This window comes from Hippocampus bargibanti, linkage group LG20 (genome assembly GCF_051943395.1).
Source record: "Hippocampus bargibanti isolate YZ-2025 linkage group LG20, ASM5194339v1, whole genome shotgun sequence".
Taxonomy (NCBI): domain Eukaryota; kingdom Metazoa; phylum Chordata; class Actinopteri; order Syngnathiformes; family Syngnathidae; genus Hippocampus; species Hippocampus bargibanti.
In genome coordinates, this window is record NC_142753.1 from 3,980,726 (window position 1) to 3,991,486 (window position 10,761).

Consider the following 10,761-nt stretch of genomic DNA (forward strand, 5'->3'; position numbering starts at 1 on the left):
TACATTTCATCTGTGACGTCACCTCCAAATAACCTGTTTTTTTCATGAATAATAACTTGAAAACGGTTAGTATATATATATGCTGTAGTTACTCTTTGCATCTTTAATATCAAGAAAATGATATAATTGTATTCTATTATTTATTCAGACTTTTTTTCCTTACTGTGTCACTCATTTGTTGTTTCAACCATATTTGTTGTAATTCAAAAGTACTCATCAGAACAACTTTTAATTTGTCATAATTATACTCTTATTAGGATTGTCTTTTTTACTGTGGCTTTAATGCTCCTTTTTGGTGTTGGCATTTTTAACGAACTAGCTTAGCTGTCTTGACCGCAAGGAGCAAAAAAATATATATACTTTGCAGTGTGGAATTATGGACAGAAATCTCACTGTACTGCATTACAGCGCAGGACTGGATATACAATTTGAAGTATGCCCTAAAAAGGTTCAAATCTGTATGGATTCTGTGTCTCTGTGGTCTGTCTTGGAGGATTTCCTGATCACTCGAGTGGCGATCCGACCTACCGTGTTTATTTTCCTAATAGTAACGAGCAAAATGAAGGCTATTGAGCAAATTGCACTTTTAGGCTAACGCTACTTGTGCACGTAGCGCCCCTTCGGCCTTCAGGACGGTCGGTGTGAGCAATCGATGTGCCAGAGAATCTCATCCGTGTCCGACATGACGCAGCAAACATGTTTGATTAAATGGCCGCCATGTCCTCGTCAGGGTAGAAATCAATGGTGTTGGCGAGGCTGGTGGTGGGGGTGGAGGGTCACTTTACACGACTCGGCCCAAAGTGGCGCCTGCTTGTATTGACCCGTATAAGCAATATGAAAATGTCATTTTTCATGTTTATACTCTCATATTTTTTTTAAATTAGTCATTCGTATACCCATTACATCAAGTACCAATTTAAAAAATAAAATATCACCAATAAAATACAGTTGCACCAGCAGTTTGTCTTCGTGAAAATCGTGAATTTGGGATTGGATTGGATATGCCTTTATTAGTCTCACAGTGGAGAAATTTACATTTCACAGCAGCAAAGTGATGAAAGGAATGAAAGTAGAAAAACAAAATACATGAGCTGCTGGAAAGGCAGCCACTCTCGCGGCGCCGTCTTGAAGTCAAAATAACAAAAAACAAACAAATAACAAATAATATGACAGCATAGAGACAATATGACAAAACAAAGACACAGAGAGACATTCATTCTTCAGGACTTGCTGTACCCTCTTTGTAATGACATGAAGCAGTTCTAGATGAAAGAGGAGAGGATCAAAGCGTCTTTCCACCAGTGGATCAGGGACATCATGGTGGAATGTGCACGTCGACTACAAGCTAAATGTTGAAAGCAAACACGCAGCTGTAGCATCCATTGACGAAAAGTGATACCAATTAATTTAAAAAATGTATCATTCTTAAAAATAACACCCCTAATTCTATACTAGATATTATTTGCGGACACAAAATGCACTTCTTCTCCCATTCAGTTCACCCCGCTCTGGCATTGTTTCAAAACGTGAGCAGCTCCATCCGACGCCACCCTGTTTGGATGCCGAGAGCGAGAAGAGACGTTGCAAACCATCGGCAGTGGGTGTCGTATAGCTCGCGTGCTGGGATTTGTTTGACTCAGGCAATTGAAAGTGTTTTAAACTATTACGGCGGGCACAGGGGCTTGTTTAAGTGTCAAGCTGCCAATCAGTGCTGCAGGCGGGCCAGAGAGCGCCGGCCTGTCAAGGCCTGTCAGTCACTCGCTGGAAAGCCTTAATGGATTTTTCCATGCAGGAGTTCAGAGACAGACGGCAAAATCAATGCGTTGTCATTTGTGAGTGGAATCCATCAAACAAACGTCAGCGCAAGTCAGATGGAATATTTGTCTGTGTGTGTGTGTGTGTGTTTTGTGTGTGTGTGTTTCTCTGATAGTTCTAGTACAGTTGGCCGTGACACTCCATAATATCTATTCATATTTATAGCAGCTAGCAAGCGACTCTTCCTATCTATCTGTATGTCTATCTATTCAACTAGCTATCTAGCCAGCTATCCATGTAGTTATCTAGCTAGCTAACTACCTAGCCAGGTAGTCATCTCTCTATCTACCTTTCCCAGCTAGTTAGAGATGGACAGCTGGGTGGCTAGCTAGATCTATCTATCGCTCGATCGATTGAGCGAGCTAGCTCTACAGATTTAGCCAGCCGTCTATCCGTCTGTCTCTAGCTATCTGGGAAAGGGTTTACATACTTTGAACTATATTCACTTTCTCTAAACTTTTAAATCCATGTCGAACTGGTCAACGTTTCTAGTGACACATCTAAACTGGACAACCACACACACACATTATAGTCACAAATTCCCCTCACATTGAAACCTCTCTCTTTTTGGTTTGTTTTTATTCTTCCTGAATCACATTTCATCGTCAAAATCGATTTTTGTTGTGAAGGTCATGTGACTAATTTTTGATTGGCCATGACATCTACAACATTGTGCTTCCTTCAAATTGCAGTAAAAAAGTTGTCATCGGTCAAATCCTCACAAAGTACTTCCAGAAACCTACACAATATGCGGTAGTTCATTCATGTTTGGCTGCGTCACTTAGCATTTGACTGGTGGAAAAAGAAAAATCGAGTGAAATGAAAAATCCTCATTAAGTGCAGAGCTCTCTGTATTCATCATCCCGATTTGCCATTAGATGAAGCTCCTCGAGATTTGGCATGAGGTTAGATTCCTGAGGTTTTGTGCCACTTGATCAAATATTTCTTCTCAAATGTCAAATTTCTTGTCTGGAACTTGCAGACACCTTAAAGGGCAACCGGCGACACTTTTTTGTTTTTTAACTGACATCAGAAAAACGTTTTATAGCATCTAAAATACCCAAAACACGCAGGATGATATTTTTAGTCAAATGCAAAACACCAATAAAAATGACTTTAAGTCACAGGTGTCAAAGTCAAGGCCCGCGGGCCAAATCCGGCCCGCCACATCATTTTTTTCGACCCGCGAAAGCAAATCAAACTTGTTAAATTCCATGATGATTGCTAAAATCTGAGCCAAAATTTCATATTTTTGGATGTCAACCACAATAAAAATCATTATTCTTGACTTCAGATTTGAAAACGAGTTATTCATTAATTTGCTGTGTGCTCTATATGTAATATTTGAAGGAATTTAAACATTCTAATGGGTTCCCCAAATTCATAACGGCCCTCGAGAGGAAACCATAACTACAATGTGGCCCGCGGCAAAAAATGAATTGGACACCCCTGACTTAAAGTGTCCAAAATCTGCAAAAAAAATGAGCTGCGAATTGGGAATTTTCAGAAAGTCCCGCCCCCATTTCGTGACGTCACGCCAAGACGTCTTGCATTGCTGGAGAATAAAAACAATGGCTTCCGATTCGGAGAATATGCTTTCTTGTTACACATCCAGTTATGAATATGATTCAAATAGTTCTGAAGAGGAAAGCATACATGTTTGCCATCGATTAAAGAAGTCCTTCCGTGTCATTTTGAGGCATCTGGACTGCAATGTTACGTCCCACAAATGAGGCAGAAAAATGGCGACCAGCTCCTGTGAGGAATGAATCAGCCCGTTTCCACAGGCTGATACATTCCTTGCAAGGAGCTTGGACTCCCTCTGCTGGCGGCTTTTGGATGTAACACAAGGGTTTAAAAAAAAAAAAACAGTACAGCAAAATACATTGACGTGATGGAAAGACGCTAGCGTCTTTTTTACGGTCAGGGGGTGGTCCTTTTCTACCGTCACGTGAGGACTCGTCACCAACTCAAAAACAAGACTTCCTGAATGTTCAGCGCGAGTCTTAAAATGTAAAATATAGCTATATGTGGTGGAATCTTAACAATTGCGCTCAGGAGAAGTCATTTGAAGCCATTTTACAAATTATGGACACAACTTGTCCGGAGATGTCGGTTGCCCTTTACAGGACAACTGACAACATTTTTTTGTTTCCTGACATCACGTGACCAGCTTTTGTGTCTTGCTCTGTGCAGCAGAGCTGCAATAGCATCTGAAATATACTGAAGTCTTCTTATACAGTATACAATTGTTCAACACCAATTTAAACCATGGGGTAACATAAGAATTGTGACCTCGGAACGAAGTACAAGGCAATAGTGGCTGTCGAGGAGAATCCAACAAGGAGCAAATCCTCCATCGCGGAAGACTTCGACATGCCGCAGAATACTTTATCAACGTAAGTAATGCAAACGTTGCAGTTTTTGTTTTCCATGCATGTATTTAATTCTGTTGTATTCAGATATCTTTTTATCGCTTGCAATACTCACTGTTTTTCATATGTACATGCTGGCGTTCATGGTTCGTGTGTATAGAACAACGTGAGGATTTTGGTTGAATGTTAGAAAGGAAATAGTTATTAAAAAGTGTAAAGACGTTTTTATTTAATGCATACGTTTATTTTTAATTTCACTACAGTACAAAAGCATGCTAGATACGCAATCCATGAACTCAAGGAGAAAATTACATGCCATGTCAAAGATCCCCCATTTATTTCCCCCTTTTAATGCAGTTCGGTGCAGGATCGGATATTAATTTATTAATATATTAATTTCATCTGTGCTGTATGTCATGCATATTAGCATATTTGACAATAAAGCTGACTTTGACTTTGACTTTGACTTTGACTTTGATATATCGATAGTCCGGTTATATCGATATGTTTTCCAACTTCATAGAATATCGATATAACGAGACTTTACTGTAGTTCTGAAGAGGAAAGCATAAATGTTTGCAATCGATTAAAGAAGTACTTGCGTGTCAATTCGAGCCGTCGGGACTCCAATGTAGCGTCCCAGAATATGCACATGGCGCCCAAGCTCCATTGGAAATGGGCTGATTTGTCTGCTGGGAATTTGTGTCAACTAGTATCAAATAGTAGTCTTGGTGCAACACACAACAATTCACCATAGCGTTATTCATGTGTTTTCCTTCTAATTTCGCCATCAACACGGATCAACATGAATTTTTCAGACCAAACAAAGTACCCAAAATGCATTGTGTGTCGCTTTCTCGGTCAGTGGCGTTCCAGACGTGACGTCACGTCAGGCATCGTCATCAACTCGAAAACAAGACTTCCTGAATATTCATCGCTAGTCTTAAAACGCAAAATATAGCTATATGCCGTGGAATCTTTGTAAAATGCACTCAGTAGAAGTCATTTGAAATGATTTTACAAATTATGAATGCAACTTGTCCGGAGCCGTCAGTTGTCCTTTAAATCTAGAAAAGGCTGCATGTTTTTTAATGTGTGTAGCACTCCACTGAATGATTATGGACTTTAGTAGGAGCACTTGTTTCCACTCTTTGCACACGAGACATGCACAGGCTTCATCGATTTAAAAAAAATGTCTGCCACCTTCCATTTTATTCATTTCATTCTTCTGAGTGAATACCTGCTCTTCATCTCCAAAGCGGCATCTGTGATTTCTCGCCCGCACATCCCGCTCAACCATCACATCTTTATTTTCATTTTTTTTGGGGGGGTGCCTTTTTATTCCCGCAAAACGATGGCTTTTGCCGCCATCACCGCAGCCTAACATGAGGCAGACTCTCGCGTCTGTGTTGAGCTAAACCAGACGACCCTGTGAAAGGCACCAAATCATTCCACCATGTTGAGAGCCAACGTAGTAATTACTCATAATTGTGGGTGGGGAGGGGCTTTAAAATTTTTTTGTCACTTTTTTTTTCAAATTGCATGATTTCCTTTTTTTCCCCTCCTTCTTTTCAAACGATGTCAGATACATCAAAAGTTTTCAAAAGAAAATTGAAAACAGGTTGTTTCGTTTGTCTTGTTACCTTTCCAACCGGCTGCCATTTGATATCTCATTCCTTCGCATAAAAAACAGAGTGGCCTTTTTCTTTATGTTTGATGTGTTTCATATTTTATAGAAAGCAGATATACCTAGTACAAAATCTGACTCATATATGATTTTGTCAATCCAAAATGTGTATGATGATATGATTTATTTCGCATTGGCACATGCACTGTTTTTTTTTGTGCGGCATCTTGGTGCCAAAAAATCACAAATCCTGTTTGGGGTACTCCCCGTATTTGATGATTATTATTGTTTGGAGTGGTTGAAGGGCAAATAAAAATTCAAAATGGTACCCCAAATACCTTGTAATGGAACTTGTATTTCCAACAAATGTATCCCTCAAAAATAAATACATAAATTAACTCATTTGCTGCCATTCCCAAATTTATTCGTGCATTAAAAGGTGTAACGTGGAAATTCCCGAATTTGTACGAGTTTTGGTTTTTCTTGCGAGGGTGCCGATAAAGCACTGGTCAGACCTCTGTCAATGTTTTCCCCTTCCACAAGGGGGCAGCATTTACCATGTGTCCATGTTAACTCTTTGTTGTTGCTTCAGTTGTTGTTAAAGCGCTATATAAATTAATATACAGAAAAGTCTCGTTATATCGATATCGGATATATCGATAGTCCCGGTTATATCGATATTTTTTCGGACTCCCTTGAATATCGATATAATGAGACTTTACTGTATATGTATTGCATCGTGTTTTGGACAGCCACACCCATTTTAACCTAGGATAACTCCAGACCGATATAATTTAGGAATTAATTCTTTTTTTTCTGATGAAAGAAGAAAAGCTAAGGTTTCTTACGCTGAATTGAATGTTTATGTAGTCCTAAAACTCAATATTCTGTGGGTCCTGTAATTTGAGTGAAAATGACAAATACCCTGGCACTGGAGTTGACACATATTTGCACATTGTCTGGCAGTGAACAAATTAATAAAAACATTTCCCGCTTATTCTCAGTCCTTGCTCAATTGTGCTCTCCTTTGTAACCTAAATAAGCACATTTCCTAATGTGGATAATTTCAGTCAGCCACCAGTGTCGCCGAAAGGTTGCAAACCACGTCCTACAGTTGACGTCCTGGTTGAATCAACATTTTTCCTTTTTATTTCGTGAGATCTCGTGACCCAGTTTTGTGTTTGCCAGCTGGAAAAAAAAACTGCCAGGTCATCGTTATTTCGATGGACTCTGACAAATCACAACCGAGGGCGGTACAGAATTGCCTCTGGAGCGATGCATCCGTTGCAACTTGAAAGAAACAGGCTTCAGTGTATTTAATCGCCAGTGTGTTTGTATAAGGTCCATATGCTAGGCCTCACTTGTCCTTCCCCTCTACCCTGTAGGGCATGTATTTTGGGTGTCGTCGGCGCCCGCGGTGTGGCCTGCCCGCCTCAGACATCAAACTTGTGCTTTCTTGGCAGCGCTGCATCTCAGCAGCAATAACAGGGGCCCGAGCTGTTATTTTTACAAGCGCTATTAGCTAGAAACTCCGTCTGCGTGTGTAGAAACAGACATCGAAAAACACAGTTGTTTATCCACGGATCTCAACTTGGAGCGTATGCACCCCCTCACCAAACATCCACTCAAAGCTTGAGACGAGGTGCGAGGTGGTTTGACCTGTAGTAAATCACACGTGACGCGGCAGAGGTACATCCCTTGGCACAATCCGCCGCATTACTGTCCAGCAAAGGCTCATGGACCCCCGCCCCCCCAAAAAACTGAGGATATATTCTCGAATTGGGATACGTGGAAAGCTTTTTTTAACCACGATGACGCAAACAACAGCCACTCATTTCTTCCGGCCTAATTGGCGCGCATGTAAATTCGTCTTGGAACGGGAACCAGGGCGACAAGGCCAATGCGTGTCAGCGTTCGCCTGCCCGAGTTAGCTCCACGTGCGCTCAAGTGTGACCTGAGGTACCGCCGTCAACGCTGCAGGTGGCCGCCATTCGGTTCAGCTCTTTATCGACACCCAAGCATGAAAAAGAAAAAAACTGAACTCATTTGTGAATGACGCTCTATGTCCATCGATGAGAAGGTTTCTTCAGCCGTCATCTGTACAAAAGTGACTTCACTTTTGTACAGATGACGGCTGAAGAAACCTTCTCATCGATGGACTACTCCTTGTGAATGACGCTCTATGTCATATTTTCAATTCCCGAATAAATCCATTAATGGCAGTGAATGTGTTAAGAAAGGTTGGTCAGTTCTTTCCTGGCTAATGGTACCCTCTAGTGGACTGATAGTAAATCACACCACACTTTTTTTCAGTCTGGATTCATTCAGACATAGCACTACTGAAGGCCTAGCGATGAAATCCACCACATTGCACTGGTTCATACGCAGTCGACATCCAACTTAGTTCCAAGTCTGCGCAAACCGTCAGACGTATCCAGGACGGATCGTTCTCTCGGCCGCCTCAGAAGCGATAACGTCGGTGTCTTCTATATAAACACGAACCGTGGCGCAGGCTTAGAAGCCAGCCTTTGAAGTGAAGTAACGACGCGGGGGAAAGTTAATTACGTTCCATTATGCAGGCCGGGCGCGACAGCGAGCTTAGCAAAGGCCATGTTTTTTCCCTTTAATTAACTAGAAAGCCAAGCAGTTGCCTGTCAGGCGGCTGCTAAAAGAGCGAGGAAGGAGCCTTCGGGGCGCCGCTGAGAGGACGCTAACGCCGGCCACATGCTAATTGCACCATGTTAGCGTCATAAACTGCGCTATCACTTGCCACTTTTTTTCTTTTGTGTCGCCTTACTGAAATGTGCAAAGGGATATCTTTTGGTGTGTGTGAGGGGGAGGGAGTGGTCTCCCGGGAACCCGAGAGTGAGGGGTGCCTCGGAACTTTGCAATGTTGAAAACACCGTCGGGGCATTTGCCATCTTGAGTTCTTAATTGGAGAGGCCGACAGAGCAACCCCACGATAACTCTGAGCCAGATGAAGGAATTATTTTTTTAGAAAGCTTGTTAGCGGCAAGAAGGAAGTAAACACATTTTCTAGTTTGTCGTCGATGGTTTTCAAGCCCCCCAAAAAAAGCTGCTTGAGGTTTGGACAGTATCTGGATTACTATTGAAAAGTTTGTAGTTTGGTGTGAACGTCCTTATTTTTGAAAGTAAAGCTTAATGTTAAAGATGAATCAGAAATACATTTTTAATGTAGTTTTTAATGAATTTTTATGCGTATATTGTATTTGCTACTTTCAAATTCACCTCTGAGTAAATTTTTATATATTTCTTTATTACCTTTAGGTGTTTTTGAATCATAACAGTTAGCTAATTATTATCCAATTTTGAAATGTAAATCTATATTTTTGCATATATTTGCTACTTTCAAATTCACCTCTGAGTAAATTTGGATATCTTTCATCCATTTTCTTTGTTTGTTTTTTTCTTTGTTACCAAGAGATGTTTTTGAATCATAACAGTTTGCTAACTATTATATTATTTTGAAACGTAAATATATATTTTAGCCTATTTTTATCAATCACTCAACAAAAATTGTTCTCAATCCCCGTACAGCTCAACATGCATGCAGGTTAATTATGTTGTTAAGTGCTACACTGTACCCTGCCAAAGGGTGGCGCTAAGCACAAACTCTAATCACTTTTCTAGTATGTAGTTTAGTTTATACATTAGCGCAATACATATTTTACTTTGTCAGCACTGTATTTTAATATGTCCACCGCGTTGTAATATGTCCCATTCGAACCCTCAATCCCACCGGGAGTCCGTGACGGGGCTCCAGCTGTCTGGTGTGTAAAAAGACCTCTTCAACGTTCACAAGCTCTTAAAAGAAGACCCCCCCATGGCCCCCACCCCCGGGAAAAATAATAGCAAATCAATAAAAAGGCAGCCAACAAGTTGATCTATGTGTTTGAGGTCGCTTTCACTATACAACTCGTTTGTGGTTCGCCAAAAGTCAAAGTGTTGCCTTAAAGTCCATCAATGGCTGAAATCAATTCCATTTTTTTTCATTGAATATATTTAACCAACCAACTCCCATCAACATTGCACATTTTTTTCACATTTTTAACATTTCACATGTTTTTGGTGGGTGCCTTATAACTACATGTATTTTCTGGAATATAAGGCGCACCTTCAATGAATGACATTTTTTTTTTTTCCAGACATCATGAGGCGCATGGTCAGCTTTTGAAAAAATATTTTATTTTGTGCCTGATAGTGCAGAAAATACAGTAATTAATATGTGAAAAGCACTGAGAAATGACTGGGAAAAATGTGTTTCACAATTGAATTATGGGGTTCAGGTTTGTGCAAAATATAACATATTTGTTATTTGCATATTGATATACTTTTTTAAAGACATTTGTGCATATATATATATATATACACATTAATTTACAAAATATGAAAAAATATATAATGGTGAAACTTGGCACATGCAGAACATGGAATTGTTATGACTAACTCGTTTTCATATTTTTATGGCAATTTTTTGGGCAGTTCAGCAAGGTCATGGTAACATTTTGTATTTTTATGCACAGTCTAGCGTTTTTTTTTTTTTTTTTGGTGAATGATCGCATTTTTGGGAATATAATTTCACATTGTTGTCCGTTTATTTTCACAACGAAATCATTCATTGCCATCCACTAATGCAGGGGTCGGGAACCTTTTTGACTAAGAGAGCCATAAAAGTAAAATATTTAGAAATGTTTTTCAGTGAGAGCCACACGCACGCGCGCGCACATACAAACGCTCGCGTGCGCGCACACACATACACACACGCACACCGGCCACTTTTCAACAAAATATCAGAATGTATTATTTAAAATAACTTTGTGATAGTACTCACCGTTAACATGAAGGGTTTTCCGTTCCCCGTGATTGGTAAAAATCCAGGCAAACGATCGGAATGAAATTCTATTTGCCCGTCCAGTGGCGAAG